The sequence below is a fragment of the Protopterus annectens genome, chromosome 5.part1 (assembly GCF_019279795.1).
Source record: "Protopterus annectens isolate FY-2018-M chromosome 5.part1, PAN1.0, whole genome shotgun sequence".
In the NCBI taxonomy this organism is placed as follows: Eukaryota; Metazoa; Chordata; order Ceratodontiformes; family Protopteridae; genus Protopterus; species Protopterus annectens.
This window is the reverse complement of record NC_056736.1, coordinates 656,809,394-656,833,389: the sequence shown is the minus strand read 5'-3', so window position 1 is coordinate 656,833,389 and position 23,996 is coordinate 656,809,394. Positions and strand designations below refer to the sequence as shown.

Here is a 23,996-nt window from a genome sequence, read left to right as displayed (position 1 = left end):
TTATAAGCAATTTAACTTATGAGGAAATAATAAAATGAAAACAGTTGAAATCTGATCGTAATATATAAGGATTATGAAGCCCGATAAGGGTGGAGAAGTTGTAATATATGACTCTTTGGAATACATTAATAAGATGTATGAGCTATTACAACAGTCATGAAACTCTATCTATGAACGAAATACACATTGCATATAGAAGCACAGACATGTATTTGGAGAAATATCTACTTGATAACAGGGTAACACCAGATGTGTATAATTTTATGAAGGTGGATTTTCCTAAATTAGCAACAATAGTAGGTGTCCCAAAGGTTCATAAAGACATTACTAACCCCCCCATTTAGACCCATTATATTGGGCAGTCATTCTAAGACCTTCCCCATTGGGGTACCTATAGACTATTGGTTGATGAAGCACATATTTGATAAAGTACCTCGCATTTTAAAAGATTCGTGGGACTTTTTAAGTAGACTGACAACGAATCTATGGAAACAGGATTTGACTCTGATCACAATAGATGTAGTGGATCTCTTCTCATGTATTCCAAAACAAGAAGGCTTGGATGGATTCTGCAATAGTATTACAAAACATGCGGGTATAGGATGGGACTGGACTAGGCTTATTGTGAATTGCATGATCTTGGTGTCTTTGTGTTGGAGAATAATTTTATATTCTATGAAGGTGAACACTATAGGCAGACTAGAGGTGTGGCCATGGGGGTGGCATGCGCCCCCATATTTGCTTACCTTGTAATGTTGGATTGGGAAGAAAAACATATATTTAATAGCGATTATTATAACAACATCAGATTATATACAAGGTTTTTGGATATTTCTATCATTTAGGATGGTCTCCTTGAGTTGATGGAGCAATTTATTGGATACTTAAACAGTACTAGTGCTTTTTGAAATTTACACATAGTGTTAACACTGAAGGCATAGCTTACTTGGACACTTAAATAGTTAGTACCCCCACTGGTTTCAAATTCTGTATTTACAGGAAGGATACCTTCAGTAATAATTATTTAGAATACAGATGTAATCATCCTAGGAAACAAATGTGGAATATAATTAAAGGGCAGTGTATTAGAGCTGCCAGGATGACATCATGTTATGACGATATGATACAGGAAATGCATAATATCGGCTTCCTATTTGAAGAAAGAGGTTATCCTAGGGGTTTGATAGATGATCTTACGAGGTTTGTTACAAAAGAATGGGGTAATAAATATAAACCTTTATTAGGGACTGGAATTATGCAAGTCAAACCAAGTACGGAACATAATAATGATTCAAAATATAGTCGAGCATGTATATTGGAATATGGTCTCCATGTAGACAAAGTCAAACGTCTTATTTGTGACAACTGGAATATTCTGAAGGCAGATGAAGATATTAATCAAGTAACAGAAGAGACACCTACTTTTGTGTATAAGATGGCGAGGAACTTAAAAAATAATTTTGAGAACAATAGTGAATATAAGGGAAAGCACAATAGGGTAGGACACACTAGAACGTGTGGAAATTGCAAACAATGCAGTTCCATACTTGAAGTTGATATGTCATTTTGGAAAATGTTAACAAGACAAAGGTTATGTTTAAACAGGGTAATTGTAGTACTAAACATGTGGTATACATGGCTAAATGTACAGAGTGTCCGGGGTAATATGTAGGCAAAACTGAGAGATGTTTCAAGAATAGAATTTATGGTCACTTATATCCAGAAAAAAGAGCACAATAATGCCATATATAGACATATAGAGTGTAAAGGGGAAAATCACGATTTCAAGTTTGGTATACTGGAGATGGTATAAATCCAAAGAAGTAAAATGGCAGTTGCTTCTTGATGTCACAACCCCCCCCCCCCCACCCCCGGACTGAATGGCAGTATCCCTATTAAGCCTGTATTGCAGGCATGTTTATGATATAGCAAGCTAAGATTATGAAACAATGGCAAAGTACATTACTTATTCACTTTACTTAGTGTAATTTTATGTACTGTATCAATAGCTGTAATGAGTTTTTTTAATAATTTTTATATTGTATATTGCACAAGTGATAAAAGGGTTAGGTATCACTTTAAAGTTTTTAAAGATTTTTATTGGTTAAACCCATTGGATCCAAAATGAATTGATATTTAAACAGCCTTTTGTAATTATTTAGTATTCTGATGAAGTCCACATTGTGAGTGGATGAAAGTGCTAAATCGTTTTGTTTTTATAATAAAGTGATTTATAGTTTACTGGGTCGCCTACTTGGAACTTAGTGGGAATCTCCTGTGTTCGAAATTTAGTGTTTATGTGCATATACATTTAGAGTTGGAGTACAGAAATTTATATTTTTTTAAAGTTTTGAGTAGTCAGCAAAGAAAAAAAAAACATAGCTAACAACTTGCAGATGCTTTGAGGAATCTCTGTAAATTTCAATCAGAACAAAATATACAGTGTTCCCCTCATTAACTGCCTTCAGTTGCAAATTTCTTGTCTGTCTCTAAGAACATTTGCTAATGGAAAAAAAGCCAATATCTTTGCAAATGCAAGAAGACTGTCATTTTTCATGTCTCTCATCATTCTGCCTTATTTTTCAAGCCTATTTGCTGAGGAAAAAAATGATCATAGCTTAAACAAAAGTCATTAATCTAGTCATCCATCCTTGTAAAACAATGGAAATTATCATCTTAGTTCCACATATAATCTCTGTCTCTGTGAACTAGTCTATGCACTTTAAGGTCCACTTTCTAAGTTGGCCACTTTCCACTTTTGCTTGACCAGTGGGGGGGGGTAGCCCCCCACCTATTGTAAATATTGTACAGACATGGATTCTTACAAGTCAAATGAATAAGTCTTTCCAGAAAATAATATATACCCAAACTATGTGGGGGGCTATGCTGTCCCCCCAAACCCCCCTAACTATATATACTAACTCCAGGATCGCACTACAGTGGGGAACAGGGCATATACCTGTTTAGATGAAATGAGTTTCAGTCAAATGTGTTTTCAGTGAAATGAGTTTTCAGTGAATTGTGCTCAGAAAATTCATTTTCAGTGAAATGAGGCTTTGACGAAATGGGTTTCAGTCAAATGTGTTTTCTATCAAAGAAAGTAGACCCACTCAAGTTGGGTGGGAGGTTGGCATAATGGTTAAGGTGTTTACCTTGCAAACATAAGGTGCAGGGTTTGATTCTCACATGGGGTAATTGGCTAGGCTAAAAATGGCCCACAAGGGCAGTTGGCCTAGTACTAATCTATGAATCTATGAACCTATATATCTTTCATTATTTTGACATACTGGTTAATCCCATGAATGTTTTCTAAATGATAGTGCTCTGTTATGCTTATCAGTGTAGTGCCATGTTCTGATAATTTGCTCAATACAGCTGTATATTTGCACTGGATTACTATGGTTCTCCATCAGTATACTTCCTATTAAATCTAATTTAAGCTTACATTCATATACTTTCTTACCATCACTGTAATCTCTTGCTCTGACTTACTATGGTCCTTCCTCTATTATGTTTTTGTATAATAAGTACTAACTTTATTGTCTCAATATAATTTTATAGCTTATTAGAATTTATTTTTCTTTCATTTCAGAGCGGGTGGTCACTACATCTGATCTTGATAATACATGAGCTCTGCCACAAGGACCTACAACTACAAATTTATTGAGAATTCTGTCAGTATTTAATGTAATCATATTCATCATTAAGAAGTTTGCTGCATATTAACTTTAATCAGGTAAATACATTCCTGCTCTGTGACTGAAAGTCTCTGTGAAATAGTCTGTGCACTCTAAGGACCTCTTACTAAAAAGGCCACTGTTCCCTTTTGCTTGACTAGTAGACTTTTATGCATATGCCAGTTATTTATTCTCTGGAAATGACAACCTGTTTTACTTGCATCTCTTTGTTAATTGATTTGTTCTGGCTATAAACTGATTGTTGTCAGTTCTAAATTAACCAGAGGTAAATCTGGCCTTCTAGTCCAAGGACTACGTCTCTCTCAGCCCACCCTTTTATGGTTCAAAAGCTACCTGTCCAGGTATCAGCCAGTAAAATGGCACTACATACTCTCTCCTTACTTCCCAGTTACCACCGGTGTACCACAAGTCTCTATTCTTGGTCTCTTCTTTAATATTTTCACCAACACCCTCTATACTACCACACAACAGGCCAACCTAATACAACACACAGCTGATTCTACTCTGATTTGCACATCTGACAATATGATACACCTCCAAAAAATTACTCAAGAAGCTTTAACTGCCACTAAAACATGGCTTCATAACTCACAACTCATGCTCAAACCAAAAAAGACCAAACTACTACTTTTTTCCCCAAATCCCTCTCTCGTGAAAAAACAAGATTTGAAGTCCTCTCTCTTGATAATACAACCATTAAAGTCACTTCTTATAGCAAACTATTACGGTTGATAGCAGATGATAATCTTACATTCAACCTGCATATACAAAATTGCATTTAAAAAACTCATCAAAAACTAGGGATGCTTTAAACAGTCAAAAACTCTCTCATTGAAGCAACTAAAACCACACTTGCCATTACTCATCTCCTCCCACTCTTCTTTATGGTGCTCCCATCCTTACTAACTTCCAGGCTTCACAAAAATTAAAACTTGTACAATGCTATAACAAAGTTGCTAAATTTGCAACACATACCCCTTTCAGAACCCACCGCTGTATAGCACTGAAAAGCCTAAACTGGTTAGAACTGCCACATCAACTAACATGTATACAACTTCATACAACCTACAAAGTTATCCAGCATCCATCTGCCAGTGTAGCACTAAAAAACATTTACAAAACTCTGTTCCTAGTCAATCACTGTGATCCAGAGACCAAAAACTCATGTCTGTCTACAAACTTACCAAACTCTGCTGGGTATTGTCTGTACTCGTACAAGTTTGCTAGCGTCTATATCTTAACATTGACAGCTTAGGTTGTCAAATCTTAAAACATCGACACCTAACCTAACAATAGCGAACGGCCACATCATCAAATTCTTTCCTTGGGAAAGAACTCGGCTGACCGTCCGTAAACAAAATAAACAAACACACCAAAACATAGTGGGAGACTTCGCCCCCACACCCCTCTAACTAAATATAACAACTCCAACATCGCTCTACATTGGGGAAAGGGCAAATCCCCGATAACGGCCACGCAAATTCTATACAGAAAGAATGCGATGATGTGACCATTCACTATTGTAAGCATTTGACGCTTAGGTGTCAATGATTAAGCATTCGACAACCTAAGATGTCAACAATTCAGTGGAAACCCGGTTGCTAAGGCCTTGAACTCCTTATCTGTATCTATCAGGTCTATACCCTCCCTCCCAACTTTCAAAACCACTCTGAAAGACTTCCTAGCTAAAATGTCTCTGTTCTTGTTCAAAAACAGGATAAACTATATTGCTAAATGTGAACAAATACTTTTTCATTCCTTATACCTTCTTAATCTCCCTTCTTCACTTACTTTCTATCTAATTCTCTTCCTTGACTTTCTCTCTAAATATACCATAAGGCTGTTTCTCCCTCACTTCATATTGCAAATCCTATTTGTATTAAACTAACTTACCTTTAATTTCTCTACAATCTGTCTAAAATTTCTCTAAATATTAAATGATTATCATATACCCTGTATCAATTTTTAATCAATGTTTTTATATTACAGTATGTCTAATATGTTATAATTATTTAAACTGCAGATGTTTTTGTTTTATTTTTGAAGATTGTAAAATTATTGTTCTTAAATATTTTCTAATACAGTAGAGAGTTGATTATCCGAAAGTCGATCATCCGAAATGTCAGTTACCCGAACGCAGCCTTCCAAAGTTTGCAGGTAGGAAAAATCATAAAGTCTGAATATGTAAACATTATACGGATTTACTTGTGCATGTTTTTTGAGCTTATAGCCTGCTCAAGTGTGAAAAATATTATTTATTGTCCAATGGAATCAAAGTGTTTTCCCTGCAAGCAGAAAAACAGGTTTTTAGAAGTTTTTTTTATTTGGTTCAATGTACGTTTGATTATCCAAACAGTTTGATTATATGAACTACCCTAGGTCCCAATTAATTCTAATAATCGACTCTCTACTGTAATTTGGACCTTTTCTCCCAGGGCCTCCACTGAAAATGGGCTGCTACCCAGTTAGACTTTCCCCATAATCGAATAACAACAAATAATAATAAAATCTTGAGGAAGCTATCACATTTAGCAATGGAATAAAATAAGATCAACAAATGTATGAAATATGTTTCAATAAAATAAGGGCAATACACAAAGGTACCACTGCAGCACTGTTGGAAAAGTGTCTATTTTCCAGAATGCCTAATAAAAATATAAAGAAAGCAGACAAGGATTTTCTTGTTATTCTTCAGTTTTCTGGAGTTAAGTTGATCGACTAGTTAAAAATGAACCCTGCCTTGTACTGAACACAGACGTGCAGAAAATGAGCATCTGTCTACTAACTTTTAAAGTTATTGATGCAATGTTATTAGGAATTTACATGTGAGCTGTTTAAAAAAATGTGAAATAACGCTACAATAATTTACAATGTGTTTAAACTACCACATGATGTTTTTTTTCTTTCCTGAAAGAACATATGAACTCGTATAACTAGATTAAAGTATCTCTTCTACATATGTACATATCTTTGGTACAACAGTACAGAACTGAAATCACAGTGTATTTAAAACAAGTTTCTACAACATAATTAGGTCTCTAGCGAGCATGCAACTTTTGAAAGTCTGTAGTATGTTATCAGAATCCAGCACATATCACATTACAAAACTGTGAGGTCAGAAAAGAAAAGTTGTCTATCATTCCTTCCCTATTTTTACAGCTACTATGTTTTAGTTGCCCATTCTATTAGCTCAGCACCCATCCCAGTCATTCTTGAAGGAGTCTATGGCCTTAGGAGTCCAACATCTGCTCAGTTAACCTGTTCTCATGAGCTACTACTCTTTCCATGAAACAGTTTTAATTCCAAAGGGTCAGAAATCCACTATAGTGAGACCACTGAAAGTGCAGCTGTGTAAAATCTTACCATAACAGTAGATGTCCTTCTCTTCACTGTCGCATTATTCATTAAAGAAGGGATGTCCTTCCCTGGGCAGCCCATCGCTTGACCAGTATAGATAAGCTTAAAAGAGATCTTGTTTGCACCTTACATCACGATTACGCTCCTTGCACAGACAGTAGGGAAAAAAAAGGGACATACAGACGCAACTACCAAGAACTGAATTGCCCCAGAACAGAACAGTCATCACAGGGGAAAGGAATCCATGCACATCCAGAAGGACAAAATGCAGAAAAAAACAGAGAGAGTTGGAGGGAGTGAATGCTGCAACAATTAAGAGAAGGACATCTACTGTTGTGGTAAGATTTTACACAACTGTACTATGTCCTACTATATTACTGTTGCAGCATCCGTTAAAGAAGGGAGAGTAAAAAAGCTCAAGAAACAGAATGGGAGGTGGAAGGCTGAGAAGAGCCCTCAACAAACACCATAAAATGGTTTTAGCAAAATCTGCTCTGATCCTAGAAACCGAATCCAAGTTATAATGTTTAGCAGAGATATGCACTAAAGTAGCAGCTTCAAGGATGGAATTGGTGTCCAACCATTTGAAGAAGGAACCAGAAGAGGCAATAGCCTAGTAGAATGAGCTCTAACAGAAGCAGACAGAGACTTACCATGAAAAGACTAGCAAAACAAAATGGTCTTAGACATCCAGGAAGAGATGGTTTGCTTAGAAACAGCCAAACGCACAGACCTGGGATGGAAGAAAACAAAAAGCTGATCAGACTTACGAATAGTCCTGTTGTATCCAAACAGTACCTCAGCTGCAGCTGTCTGTGCTAATCCAATGTATGCAGGACCCTCTGACTAGTAGACTGAGTAGAAGGAAAAAAGGGAGGGAGTTGTACCGACTGATTTAAGGACAACTCATTTACCACCTTGGGCATAAAAGAAGAGTTAGTACAAAGGAACACCATGCCCTTGTGAAAATCCAAAAAACGAGGAATGGTTATAAGGGCCTGGAGCTCAAAAACTCTCCGAGCAGAAGTAAGAGCCGGCAACAAAACAGTCTTCCAGGTACAAAGCTGCAAAGAAGCAGAATCTACAGACACAAAAGGAGCCCAAGTTCATTTTTCCAAAACAAAATTAAGGTCCCGAGAAGGAGGAATATGTTTCCTTGGAGGCCTAAGATACAAGACAGCTTTAAGAAATCCAGATAAAACAAAACAGCTGATAGGAAAACCAAGGAAACTTTCAATAAAACTGTTTAAAACCATAAAAATAGCTAAATATCCAGTAAGCGCTTTCGTCCCTTGCTTGAGACTTTTTCAGACTGAATACAATCAACACTGCAAACGCTTTATGTGACACAAGCTTTGTTTTATCTGAATTTGACATAGCTTTATGGTTTTGTTTGTTGTACCTTTAAGAAATTGTTTGACCTCAAAACGAGGGCAGAAAAGCAGAAATGGCTGACAAATGGGCCTTCACAGAACACTAAGCATCCGAAAAGAAGGAATCTCGAGAAAGGTGCTGAGTCGGGAGAGATCCAAAATAGGACTCTAAGTGCCCTCCTTCCAAGGAACCAAGAACATTCTAGAATAAAAACCCATCCCACTTGGGAAGGGGGAGGAGGTTGAATGGTCTCTTGGTTCAACAGGGACCCCAGCACACCTGGGAAAAGATGAAGCTGCTGTAGAGGAGGTTAAAGAATCACAGAAAAAGGAGGGAGAGATTTCCATACCATGAAGTTACCCTGACGGATGACAGAAAGAACTCAAGAATCTGAAGTGATGAGACTTTAATTTGGAAGACAAAGGGAGAGACAAAGGGACAAATGAAACTGGTATAAAGGAAGGGGGGGGACTGTCAAAGTGAAGCAGGCTTAGCAGACAAAGGAGTCTTCTGGGCCATGTAAAACTAAGTCGTCTTAGCAGAGGGGCAGATCTCCCACCCTTCCTGCCCTTAAATGCCTGGCAGTGTTGCCTGTGAACAAAAACAGATCTAGAAGGATAATTCCTCTGGAACTTAGGGATGGGAGAGACAGTCTTGCAAGGCTTTGCCTTTCTCTTGAAGAGACTTAAACAAGTCAGCAGCAACAGTCCCAAAAAGATGAGTATTATCCAAAGGAGCATCCAACAACCTGGCCTTAATGTCCTCAGGAACAGACTAAAGATGAAGCCAAGAATAACACCTCATGACGGACCCAGACGTTGCAGCCCTGGAAAGGCATCAGCAGCAACAACATACCTACACTTAATAGACTGGCGAACCACTTGAGAACAAAACCTAAAAATGATAAGGCAGAGGATTTACCATCAGAATCAGGGAGAGTAGAGATAACCTGACAAGCCTGAGCAATCAAGGCCAGATCATATCTGGTCATGTGGGTCTAGTAGTTAATAGCCTTAAAGGGCAAAGTTGAAGCAGTGTAACCTTTCTTGCCAATCCTCTCCACTGCCCTGTTATCCTTATCAGAAGGTAAAAGTACAGAAAATTTGTCAAAAGAGACTGACACCACTGTGATCAGCAAAAGTACATTTAAATAAAAAATAGATAATCCCCAGGAGCCTTATAGAACCTATCATGTTTCTTAGGAGTAGGAGGCTGAGAATCAGGAGCCTTGGAACAGCAATGAAATTATCTAACAAGGCAGCAAACACAGGACGAACTGCGGAATGTTTAGGAGTATCTACCTGAAGCATATCATAATACCTTCTCTGAATATTCGACACTTGAGAAGAAACCCACTTAAAAAATTTCATCATTCTAGCAATTGTGCCCCCAAAAGACAACCCCTTGAAAGAAGACTCAGGGCTAACAGACTCCTCTTTATCAGAAACATAAGCCTAAAATGAAGGCATCTGTGAAGAATAGGACAAAGACCCTTCACCAGACGGGGAATCCTCATCTGAGTAATCTGGTTCACTAAACCATTTAGAAGGAGTAGAGGTCCAAGGAGGCATGGGTACTGAAACCACTTGAGGAGGCTTTAGGCCAACAAGGCAGAGAACAAGCCCTGGGTAAACCCCTGCCATTCCCTTTGAGGATCCATATGACAGTCTGAAACACACTTCAGTTTTTGGCTTTTCTTAGATGGGACATCAGCCCTAAAAAAATACAAGAGGTTCCGACCCTTGGCAAGATTCGAGAAAAGAACCCAGAACTTCCTCCCTGACCAATATTTCTGGAATACCTCTAGGAGCCTCTGAGATAATCAACCGCAGTTCCCACTCGATGACCGGAGGGGACGTCTGCAAAGCTTCACAGCATGTGCGAAAAGACAGATCCATGCTGGCCTCCGGGGGGGGGGGGGGTCTGTTGCTGCAGAGGAATATGACAAACCCTAAATGACCTACAGAGCTATTACCTGCTTCTAGCAGGATGTCTGGTGGAGGATGGACAGCTTAATAATCCAGCCAAGACTTCTTGGCCTTCTTTTTACCTGGCAGGAGTATCTCCGGGTTAAAGGATTCCTCCATGGCAACATGGGATAACTGTCTAAGACATTGGTTTTCAAGATAAACAGCCAGGGAAGATAAATGGTTTCTGGGTGTCTTAGGCACAAATGCATTACAGGTACTACAAGAGGTATGGTTGTGGAAAGCGGCCTAACAAAAAAGACACTGTTTGTGATGATCCTTATGGGAAATCTGCCTCCCACACTTACATTTTCACCTGTTAGATGACATGAACTGTAGGTTGTGATAAAAAAAAATGCAAGACCAAGAAAATAAATTGAAAAATAAAAATAACCCCAACAGGGCACTTATCTGGTACTGCTAAACATTCAGGACAGCAAAAAATGCTCAAACCAACTGGCAACAATGGCTTTCAAACTGGAGGCAAAAGAAGTTTTTGGTAGTTGTGTCCATATGTCCCTTTTATGTCCTACGTTCTGTGCGGGGAGAAAATGCATGGCGCAAACAAGAACTCGTTTAAGCTTACCTATACTGCTGGCCAAGCGATAGGCTGCCTGGTCCGGGACATCCCTTCAATAATGAATACTGCAACAGCGATATAGAAGGACATCTACTTTATACCTTGCTTAGTCAACACACTACTGAATACAGCCTGTTGAACAAGCCACCTGATACAACTTAGAAATGGCACACAGATTCCACCTAGAAAAATCATAGGGTTTTAAAACCTGAATGATATAAGGAAGAGTCAGGAATTTATTACAGCTTAATTAGAAGTGACCTGCCCCTGGCGTGTAGGGCAAAGTCTGATCTTTTTATTTAAAAAGCTGTGACAGGAATGTGCATTGTTGTACAAGCTAACATCTGGTCATGGAATGTAAATAAGGATCAGTAACAATAAAAGTGATGGATCACATATTGTTTTGTCAATCATTACATTCTTAAAAAAAGCAATATATTATTATCCAACAACAATCCAGTTGCACGAAACATAAAATAGCATGAAGTTACACTTGTGATGACTACAAACAAAAAAAAAATCAAAACCACATGACTGCAAATGTAAACAATGCACTTGCAATCATCCCTATACCAATCCGAACTACAACAAAAACCTAAAGTGAACACAAACGTGTTAAAAAACGAATTTAGAGTAATGATTGCAAATCAGACCTCTCAACCTCTTAGTGCAAGAAATCTGGACAAAGCCCGACAAAATGGGGGGAACAAAGGCCCAAAATAGGGATGGATTTTAAATATTGCTCCTATAAACTTACAAAGTTGCTAGAGTAACACAGTTTGTGGTAACATACATTTTCTGAAGATCAAATATATGTCATTATTTGGTGATGCCAATTCTCAGATCATTCCAAAGATTTTGCCAGAAAACTAAAAGTTTTATGAGGAGCAGGCCAAAAATACGATCCAAAAATCTGGACATTCTGTGAAAAACTGGACAGTTGAGAGATATATGAAATTGTAAGCAATTCAGTTTAATTTGCGATCAAGACTTTGCATGCACTAAAAACAAGCAAACATACAAGTTTAAAAAGAAACTTTAAATGGAGGCTCCACCCCCTGACCTCCCCAACACCCTTGGAACTTATATATATATATATATATATATATATATATATATATATGTATATATACACACACACACATATATATATATATATATATATATATATATATATATATATATATATATATATATATATCAATGTTCACATACTAATTCTGTGGCTGCACAGTCACAAAAGAAACAGAAAACCCTGAATTATATTATAGTCTATTATTAACAAAGAGACGGTCTGTAACTAGTGGTTCATTTCTGCTTTTACTACTATGCAAACGTCTTTTTCTACCGCTGTATTTCTAGGGTCTTTTCTATCATGTATATTCCACTATGGGATTATTACAGCCCAGGAGAAGTATTTTGCATTTCCTTCCATTAAAGCTTCTATACCACTTTTCGGCTCATTCTGGCAGTCTCTTGAGGTCCTTTTGAAGACTCTTTGCACACCCTGGCCATCTCCCATGCCTCTCACCATTGACTGTCTATAGTTACATTGGTGCCTTTGTGATGTTTGATATTTGTTCACTTCCTACTATACATGAGAAGCTTTCTTACATCCCGTCTTTTATTGTCTCCTGTCAGTCCTATGACAGCTGTCATGGTTCCTCATACACTCCATTCTAGCTTGTCTGCCAACCTCACATACATTTGTGATTCTCACTCTCACTCATCACTAGAACTCCGCCTCCCCTTCCTAACTGCCATCACTGCTGCAATGTTTGCCACCCTTTACTGCATCTACTATCCACATACATTACAACACTCATTCTGTGCGCACTACTTCTGAAGCTCTGCTTTTCCAGTCTGTGCTACTTAATGACATGTTCATTTGTAACTACAAAAATAGCTAAAGGACGGCTAAAATTATTACCCACAGGATAAATAAAAGATTTTTTCAGAATGCACAAGTGTAGTGGACATAAGGTTAGGAAACTGTAACCAAACGGCAAATTTAAGCACGTCTGCTTTATATGTTGCATGCTGGCAAAATGATGACCAAAAGATATGCCAGTAACTGCCAGGGAAAACTTAGGTTGTGGAATGCATATCCTTAAATTATGCCCCAAAAAAGAAAAAACTGGTTAAGTTATCATCACTAATGATTCCTACGTTTGTTAAAGTTGTCGGACTGTCTCTAGAACAATCCTCATAGAGTAAGTTATCATCACTAATGATTCCTACGTTTGTTAGAGTTATCAGACTGTCTCTAGGAGAACCTTCATAGAGTATGTTATCATCACTAATGATTCCTCCATTTGTTAGTTATCAGACTGTCTCTAGAACAATCCTCATAGAGTAAGTTATCAACACTAATGATTCCTACGTTTGTTAAAGTTGTTGGACTGTCTCTAGAACAATCCTCATAGAGTAAGTTATCATCACTAATGATTCCTACGTTTGTTAGAGTTATCAGACTGTCTCTAGGAGAATATTCATAGAGTATGTTATCATCACTAATGATTCCTCCATTTGTTAGTTATCAGACTGCCTCTAGAACAATCCTCATAGAGTAAGTTATCAACACTAATGATTCCTACCTTTGTTAGAGTTATCGGACTGTCTCTAGAACAAACCTCACAGACTAAGTTATCATCACTAATGATTCCTACATTTGCTAGAGTTATCAGACTGTCTCTAGAACAATCCTCAAAGTTATCATCACTTGTGAGTCCTCTGTTTGTTAGAGTTATCAGACTGTCTCTAGAACAATCCTCATAGAGTAAGTTATCATCACTAATGATTGCTACATTTGTTAGAGTTATCAGACTGTCTCTAGAACTAATTTCATGGTCATAATGCTCTCCTTATAGGAAGGGTTACAAAAATAAATTAAAAGGAACCTAGTGCAGGACAACCAAAATATATGGCAGCCAAAACTACTATGATTGCCAAACCAGACTACAACAAGCATTAGTAAATAGGAATTTTGGAATACCGTGCATTGGTAATGTTGCATTAACATGTAATTGAATGATGGACTGTGGCTGCTGAAAACAGGAGGAAGTCTGAGATACAGCACATCATGAGCTGTGAACACTTAATTATTTGTATTTGTAGAAAGTGTCAATAGACTACCATTACTTTTTCCTACTTTCCTGCCTAATACTGAAAGCAGGAAGGTGTACAGACAAAAAATATACTATTTTCACAACAACTCTTAGACATACTAGCAAACAGTTCCATATCTGGCAATTATTTTTCACTGGCACACATCAATGTAGCTTTTAACCACTGTTTTTATATGCACATGTAGTAGGTCTGAGGTTAAAATCCATTAGTTTAGTGATGTTTCTAACTGCACTTATGCAAGCAGAGCATTTTTATAAGTTTTTTACTATATTTTCACTTGATGTCAAATGATTCCTTATGGCATGATAATATTTTGAGTTAGCTTCTTTAATCATGTGACTTACCAGTAAATAAAGGGAACATATGAAAGGACAGGGTATAATTAAAGGAAAACAAGAATGCGTGCTTTGGCTGCACTGCAATGACGATATTATCTTATTGAGACAGCTTGTTGCAGTAGGGCACAACAAGGACAAATAATGCATCATATTATACTGGAGAACAGCATACCTCTCAACCTGTTAGCACAGGAAATCTGGGCAAAGCCAAAAATAATGGAGGGGAAAAAGGTCCAAAACTAGGGACATATTTTAAATACTGCTCAAACAAAATAGAAAGCTGCTAGAATAAAGGCTATTGTGTTAGCATGCATTTTCTGAAGGATATGAAGTCTGAAACTAAAAGGCCTGTCATTATTTAATGACTTCAATCCGCAATAGTGAACAGAGCAAAACTATAAGGCAAAAATCTGGATATTCTGTGAAAATCTAGACAGTTGAGAGGTATGGAGAAAAGTGTTTGTAAAACACTTGAACCATAATGCTATAAAGCTCTTTCCTCATGCATGTTTTTACAAGCAAGCATATGCAGGGTAAAAGCAGCACAGACTTCAGCGGGTGAATTTTAATGACTCACAAGGGCTATATTTTATGCAGCTGAATAAATACTGAATTCAGCTGTGTAAAAGTAAGGATCATGGGACAATCAAGGTATTCAGTAGCACAGTAGCATTTATATGACACACTGAGATAAATGTGATCAAATAAAGTAAAATATTCTTGATGCATACATTTGGCTATTACTTCTGGCTAACAATATCAGAAAACATTGTTTGCCAAGCCATTAAAGTCATTAAGCTGTATGCTGCTTCCCGTGACTGTCTTATTTCTGTAGTCATTTTTTATTATTAACACATCCGAATTGCGAAATAAGTATATGTACGACATGCAAACACAACACAAAATGTGGTTGCTGTAATGTAAACTAAAGTGAAACATTCCTGTTGCTTATACTTGCCATTTACATCTCACTATCTAGTATGAGAAAACAGTGACTTTTAGGCTATGGTTACAAAATCCTTCTACCTCACACAGCTTATCTCTCATGGGACCATAAAGCTTTAGTTACACTTTATTCCTCCCTTATTTAGCCCATCAGTGAATATAATGCTTCCTTTGCTATGCATTTCACCAAGTATGCAAATCAGTTTGAGAGACCTCAATGTGTCCTCATCAAAAATACCTCATGTCTTAGTCCCCTTAATTACTCTAAAAGTCTAAACGCCGTGTCTCGCTATTCAGTCCCATACAGATTCATAAGGAGTGTTCCCCATATAGCCTACCATCCTATGAATAACCAAGCACACTTTGAACTCGTAAAACGGTAAATCAAGCATTTGCCCCCAGATTTAAACCCTATACCACCTCAGTAATGGCATGAGCTGGTGAGACAGGTACCTAATGTAACTATTCCCCATTTCAGGAAGAGGCTTCCCTTACATGTCAAGCTACTTCCTTGATATCCTTTAAAACTAGTTTAGATGAGTGTATGAGAGACTACAAATTTTTACCTGGAAAATGTGGGGATAATGTACTTAATGGGGGACATTATTAATTTTCTAAAATATATTACAAATGCATAATTTCACATTATTTTAAACAATCTAATGCCTGAAATCAACTGTTTAAAGAGATGTAGATTACTGTATAGCTTCTGTAGATATCTCTACCATTTCTGGCATCCAACTTGTGATTTTATTGAAGTACTTTTGAACATTTTTTCTACAGCTGGACATTGGAGTGTGAAGTCAGTATTGAGGTTAAGTAAGGTTTTAGGGCTCTTTTGGTGCAGTGTTTGCATGCAGACATAAGAGTTCACCTATTTTTACCTTACTGTTTGTTGTTTTTTTAATAATAAAATAGGTTTTACCGCAGAAAAAGAAGACAGTTAGAAGTGAATGGCACACAATATTATGGTCACCTCACTCAAACGTCAGCAGCAGAGTAAGATGATACAGGCTGGCACAATTTCATTACTTATGCTTGCCAGCAGCTTCACATTCACATTACAAACTGTCACAATTATGCAAGCAAGTGAACAAACTGCTAGTGGCTGGAGTAAAATAACCTGCCCAGTAATGGCCACATTCTCCCATCTATAAAATGGCAATATGAAATGACACTGGCTTTCAAGAGTGTCTTCATAAACAGCCATTGTCCCTTAATTTTAGCACACTGCTCTGTTCAATAACTAGTCAGGAGCAGAACAGCAGCTTGTCTCTTCTTGTAATGCATGATTAGCAGTATGCAAGTGTTGCAGTGGCTAACATTGTCACCTCACAGCAAGAGGTTCTCCATTTCAATTCCTGGCTGGGGTGCCTTCTGTGCAGAGTCTGCATGTCCTCCCTGCATTCGCGTGGTTTTCCTCCGGGTGCTCTGGTTTCCTCTCAATTACAAAGACATGCGTCTGGACCATTTCTCCCTGGGCATCTGCTGAAAATAGACTCAGTCCTAGTCAGACTTTCCCAGTTAACAAATGTTAAATAAATAAATAAATAATGCAAACATGATTCCTCAAGGCCACACTACACTGCACAATCAAGACCCAAGGACCACATTCAGTTTCATTATCTCAGATAAGTTGGTAGCTGTACCAGCTTCAACTATGACAAGATGCTTACTGGTCATTTTGTCAAACTACCTGATCTGCTCTCTTTTTCTTGAAGCACCTTCATGCTTACCCACCAAACCTAATCTTGTGCAAATGTCTGACACAAATTTGCACATTTTTAATTTTATTTTTATTTAATCCATTTGTTAACAGGCTAAACTTACTAGGTACAAGATTCTTTCAGTGGTAGCTTGGGAGCACTGTCTGGTAATAGACTTGCACAGAATCACACAGGAGGCAAATGGTGGCTGTAGGAGTCAAACCCCGGAGTACAAAATGAAACTCAGTAGCAGCTTATTGCCTTAATCCACTACAGTCAACTCTCAGGTAGGCATGGGCATGTACTTTTTTGTTTACAAGTATAAATGATCAGGTAGGCATGGTATGGGCATGTATTTTTTTGTTTACAAGTGTAAACTGTCAGGTAGGCATGGGCATGTACTTTTTTGTTTACAAGTATATAATTACATTTGGAGGAGATGGTTGTAGATAATTGCTTGGATTTAGTTGAAGGTTACATCAATACAATTAAGATGATATGCAAAGTGCAGACACCACAATGTCAGGAATTTTAGAGTAAATGTTATAGCATGCAAAAAAAGACACAAGTTTCAATACATAAGGAAACAGAAGGTCACCTCAAGGTTGCAAAAGTGCAGAGAAAATAAGAAATAACGTTACAAAACTCACCGGAGTGCAACACAAAATAAATACTTAAGTTAAAAGATTAAAAAAATAAACATTCCTTCACGCTGATACTAAATTCCACAATTAACTGATGAAGATCTGTGGGCTAGAAGTTAAGAAAAGTACTAATAAATGTTATCAAATGTGAATATATTTTAGTTTTTTTAGTTAACGATAACCATAAATTATTCAGAAATTCAAAAGTGTCAATAAGGGGCTGTCAGGTGTTGCCTTTTCCTTCACAGGCAAAGTCAGTGTCTTTGGTTGACGCAGAGCTCACTCGTGATATGCAAGAGTAAAATGGTAAAAAAAGACTGTAATACTAGTGCCTGCCTACACTTTTTTGGTGGATGGATGAGTGCAGGAAACAGATGATTCTGTGGTGTGGCTTATTCCAAAACTTCGATCTACAGAAGGTGATAGTTTTGAGATCAAGTTTCGGAAAAAAAAAAAAAAAAAAGCACAGTCAATCCCAATGCATATTTTGCATACAGTATGACTGTGCTCCTTCAATATAGGCCTGCAAATGTGGACACATCGAAATGTAAGCATTAATTGTCCTTATGCCATTCTATATCCAGAACTAGCCTTTCAGATATTACACTTCCATCAATTAATCTCCCAATCTGGTAATACCCTACAACACAGTCTGGAGAACAAAAATACATTTCAAACGAACTGTCTTTTTTACAAACCGTTTTTACTGCTCAGACACCTGGAACTCACACAAATACACACACACATACATATATCAATATATATATACCATGTGTGTGAATGTCTGTATGTATATATATATATATATATATATCTATATATATCTATATATATATATATATATATATATATATATATATATATTCATATATGTGTCTTTTATACTAATATATGTAGGTACCATTTACCTGTTGACTGTAGATGTTTGACTTAAGTCTATTTATATATATATTTATCTAGTATCATAATTTTGGGTTCTAATGGATCCAGAAAACTTTTGGACCTTAATGAAATCAGGGATGTTTATATTTCGTCCTTCTCATGTACATATCCATATGTTTCATACAGTTTGTGTATTTTTACTTTCATTTCTATTTTTACTTTTAGTATTTGTTTACTGTTTGGTTAATAAATTTGTTCGCATTCACATGCACCATACGTTTAACAGAGTAACAACGAGGTTGCAGTTAGAATGTGTATTTAACTACTAACTTGGTCAATGAATTTGTTTGCACTTATACATAAATTTACATCTAACAGAACAGCAGCAATGCTGCGGTTAGAATGTGTATTTGGTTACGAACTCTTTCTTGATATGTTAATTGATTAATTATTTAGTTAATTTTCCCGCCTTGTTGTGTATGGAGAGTATAAAATGGGGATGTTATTTGTGTTGTTTAATTGTCTGATGAAGCGTGGGACTTCCTACGCAAAAGCGCTTACTCTGCATCTTGTCAGTTGGAATAAAGATTTCGTGTTTCACCATATTTTGCTGAACGCATTTATTTGGTCTTGATCGTGGTTTGGTACTCCTTTTTTCATTCATGCATATATAACTTATTAAGATATTTGAATTCTAAGAAGCCTTAAGTTGTTTTCTTACAAGAAACTCACTTTAAATCTACTGAAACAAATCTCTGGAATCCTAACAATTAGTCAGTATTAGCCCACTCTCCATTTATGACTAAAAGAAGAGGTATTATGATTCTCTGGAAAGATAACGTTATACAACTGCAAATTTTATATAAATATGAGGGCTTAGAGGGACTATTAGCCATTATCATTTTTAAACTCAATAACAGAATTTGGACTTTAGTTAATATGTATTGGTTTCCAGGGTTAGGAGTGTCAACTGCAAAGTGTTATCTTCACCTTATAACTAATGTCTATGAAGGTAACCTTATACTGGGGGGCATTTCAATTGCATCATAGACAATTTTGACACTACAAGTACTCGTCCATTCAGGCCTACTTCCATGGCAAAACTTTACAAGAAATGGATTAATTCCCTTAACTTATATGATACTTTCAATTCTAAGAATAGTAGTTCACACTAAGTTTTTTTAACTTCAAAACACAAACTAGAATAGACAGATTCCTTGTTTCCAATGATATGAAATAAAAAAACTCTTTGTCTTTTTCTATACTTCCTTGTCTCATCTCCGACCATGATTGTCTCATACTGGAAATACAGACAGACTTTACCAAACTAGCCTCTATAACTAGAATACCAGCTTATATCACTAAATTTAAAGATTTTAAACCTTGGCTTTTAACTAAACTATTTTTAGATGTAAATAACTCTGATACTAATGTAATTATGGTTTGGGATTCTTTAAAAGCTTATATTTATGGCAGACTAGTTAATTGGTACAAAAATTAATTAAAGGAATGGGAATCAGAGATACAAAGTTTGCAAACACAAACTTAAACGCTTAAATCCAATTCAACAAAATTATCAGATACCAAAAAACAATTAGATGAACTGAATAAAAATATTCTGACATTCTAACTCACAGGACAAACTTAGCATTAGAAAGGATGAGATTAAACTCTTATGCTCTCACCCCTAAGCACATGCATAATCTATCAGTGAAAGCTAAACTTCATTCTAAATCAAACAATATTATAAAAAAATTTCATGAGCAAACTAATAATGAAATTTCAGATATAGGTGATATACTTGATACTTTCAGGTTTTATTATACTAAGCACTATAACTCTAGTAATTGTTATTGTTTGTTTATTACAACAGTATGAAATATAACATAGTTTTAAATAAGATAAAATAAAACAAAGAAACATAACAACTATTTACACTATGTACAGAAGCCTGAGAGAGGAAAAAAATCATAAAATAATATTCCAATAAAAGAAAAAACAGATTTGCTTTATAACATAAAATGTTTCAGGAAGAGCCAGTGTGTATTTGAAATGTCTCAATAAGTGAAGAAACCTTTGTCCAAGGATTATTAGCAAAACACCTTGCATGTATTCTGAGTTCTTTTGTTTTTACTTCTTTGGAAATCAGTTCTTCCAGAAGAGATATGAAACCTTCAAGCATTGGAGAAGTAGTAGACTTCCACTTTCTGGTTATGCACTTTCTGGCAGCCGCTAATATTGTCCATAAAAAATGTGAATTGTTGTTGTTCACAATAAACACATTATTGACATTATAAAAAAATGCTTTAGATAAAGAGACGGTGTCAGTAAATAAAGCTTTAAAAAAGTTTTCAATGTTTTCCAAAATTGATTTAAACAGGAATATTCATAAAAGATGTGAAACCAATCTGCTTTACAAAAAAATAAACATTTCCAACAAATAACATTTACAGTCTTATTAAATTTAGCAATTTTTCACAGGGGTTAAGAAAGCTCTATGTAGGAAATTCCAAGTAAAAATGCTCCAATACTGACCCCATGATGCAAATTTTACAGATGATAATAATTTGGTTTTCTTTGAGCATAGTTGGGAGAAATGCCTCCAAGTATTGTATTCCAATGTCTGTTAGTTAAAGTACCTTTACATTTTATTAAAATACCATATAATTTGGAGATAATATTATTGAAGTTAAAGTTATTATATAACATTTCATATATATAAAAGATTAGAGGTGGTTGTTCTATTTAGGATGAATTTTAATTATTCTGCAAAGGTCTTGTGAGTAGTTTAAAATGCTTTGTAATAATAGCCAGTCTTGTGATGACAATTTATATAAACTCATAATATGCTGTATGGGTAAAGTTTCTAGGTCTTTAAAACAATGTTGCCAACATATACATTTTTTACTCTCCCATAGATCAGAAAGATTAAAGTGTAGTTTCTCTGGAAAGTTTTTCGTGTCACCGAAAGGGACTAATACATCAAACAAACTTTAATGTCCATGTTAGAGTTTATAAGTTCTCTAATGTTATTACAGATTTTGTTTAAGATGAGTGATTTTGTAGGTTTTGTAATATTGTATTGTATAAAATGACAAATAAAATACCACAATTTATTAGTAGAATTATTAAAAGGAATTTTTGAGAATCCCCGTGTTTGAAAGACATGCGTGAATGGGTGTGCCTTCGTTGAAGGTTGGGCGTTGGGCTGGAACCTCGGCTTTGTAAAAATCAACTGCCAATCATTAGCAGATCAGAGTTCTGCTGTGGCGACCCCTAACCCGGAAAAGCCAAAAGAAGAAGAAGAAGAAGAAGAAGAAGAAGAAAGTGTATTTTCATTTGATAAAATATCTAGGTGTCAAGACTTCCAGTTGGAATCATAGTTTGGATCAATCCAATTAATAACATCTTTAAGTAATGAGGCACTTATTTAAGTATCAGTGTCTAGAAACTTGATACCCCCTCGATCCCAAGGTCTAATGAGATGTGTATAAGCAATGCTATTGTTAGGTTTTTTGGGGAACCAAGGAAAGTTTAGTAATAATCTATTTATATTTCTGTTAAATTGGTTTCCAGGAGGAGTGCCTAGAGCCAAAACAATATGTAGAATCTTTGGTAAAAGGATAATTTTAATAGCTGTAGTCTAGAGAACTAAACCTTATCACCACAATAAACAGGACATGCTGGAGGGATAGATTCCTGTCCCAGAGACTTCCCATACTCTGGAACAGGCTACCCATCTATGTCAAGCAAAGTTCTTCATTAGCCCTCTTCAAGAAAAATCTTGATGAGTGGATGGGAAATAGGAAATACACCCCAGGGATCACTTCTGTGTCTCTGCTCGACAGTGGCACAAGAAAACATCTTTCTTGGGTGGCGTAACCCAGGGAACCTTGTTGGCTAGGTTGATGTAGACCCTTGGACCGATAGCCTAGCACCTACCTATGAAAAGAGAAGAAAATGTTGTCCCGTTTACTTATATGATTATTTATTAAAGGTGTTATATTGTTATAATTAGCTTCTTTCATCTTTTCAAGTGTTGCATAAAAGTATGCCTAAGTAGTTTATAGAGGTTACCTGTTTTCCAATAATATTTTGAATGTTAGATTGAGTTTTTTTCTTATTGTTAAAAACAATATGATTAGATTTCTGCCATTTTTGAAAATGATTTATGGTTTCATCAAATTCATATAATTCAGTACTTGAATTAGATAATGTAAGTAATATCATCAGCAAAGAGAGATATCTTAGAATTATAATTACAAATATTAATGCCATTGATTTTTGGATTATTCCTTATTAAAGAGGCAAGGACTTCATAACAAGGGCAAATAAGATAGGGGATAGTGGGCAACCTTGCTTAGTACCTTTAGTTATGGGTATATGTTTAGATGTGGAAGGGCCTGGTTTTATATAGGCTAAGTTGTCTTTATAAATAGCTTTTATCATAGAAATAAAGGATGATGGAAGTGCTAATATGTTTAGTATTCCAAATCCCTGTTGACAGAATCAAAGGCTTTTTCTATATCTAAACTGACAAATAGAGAAAATAAAGAAGCCCTATTAAAGAATTCAGTGAGTGTTAAGAATTATTTTAATGTTGTCATGGGTATGTCTTTTATATATAAATTCAGCTTGGTCATAATTTATCATTTTAGTAAGTGTACCTTTCATTCTGTTAACAAGTATGGACAAAAATCTTATAATCATTATTTAGAAGGGAATTGGTCTATAGGATTTTCAGAGTTGTGGGTCTTTATTAGTTTAAAGCACAGGAGTGATCAGTGAGCATCTCCAGGATGACGGAAGTATATATTCATTTTTTACTTCCATTAAAATTTTGTGTAGTAAAGATATAGTGGCTATAGGGGGTAATGTATACATTTCTATAATAATGCCATCAGAACAAGGAGCTTTATTTGGTTTAACATTTTTAATTTTATTTTTAATTTCATTTAAGGATATTTGCTTTTCAATGCTTATTTTAATTTCTTCTGGAATTGTCTCTAGTTTTGTGGCAGACTTCCCTGGAATGTGCATTGCCAAAAGAAAGTGGTTGGAAGAGACTGCCCTCTGCCACACTCTAATTGCCTCCCGACATAAGGGGTAAAACCAGGTTCCTCCCTGTTTGTTAATGTACCAGATCACTGACATGTTATTCGTCTGTATGTCAATTGTCCTATGAGGAAGGATGTCTTGAAATGCCTACAATACTGGGAGGACTGCCCTCATCTCTAGGATGTTGATGTGAAGGTTGGCCTGAAAGGGGGACCATGTGGCTTGGACTGTCTACTCCAGGTAATGTCCCTCCCCATCGGTAAAGCATCTGAGGTCACCATGGCCCTGGGCAATGGAAGAACAGAGGGGAAATCATCT

At 36.2% G+C, this 23,996-nt stretch overlaps 1 protein-coding gene across 2 annotated transcripts in view; it reads right to left on the bottom strand.

Moving 5' to 3' along the window:
- LNX2 (ligand of numb-protein X 2) overlaps positions 1 to 23,996 on the bottom strand; it is a 670,209-nt gene that overhangs the window by 394,529 nt on the left and 251,684 nt on the right. The gene's annotated exons all lie outside the window — the stretch shown is intronic.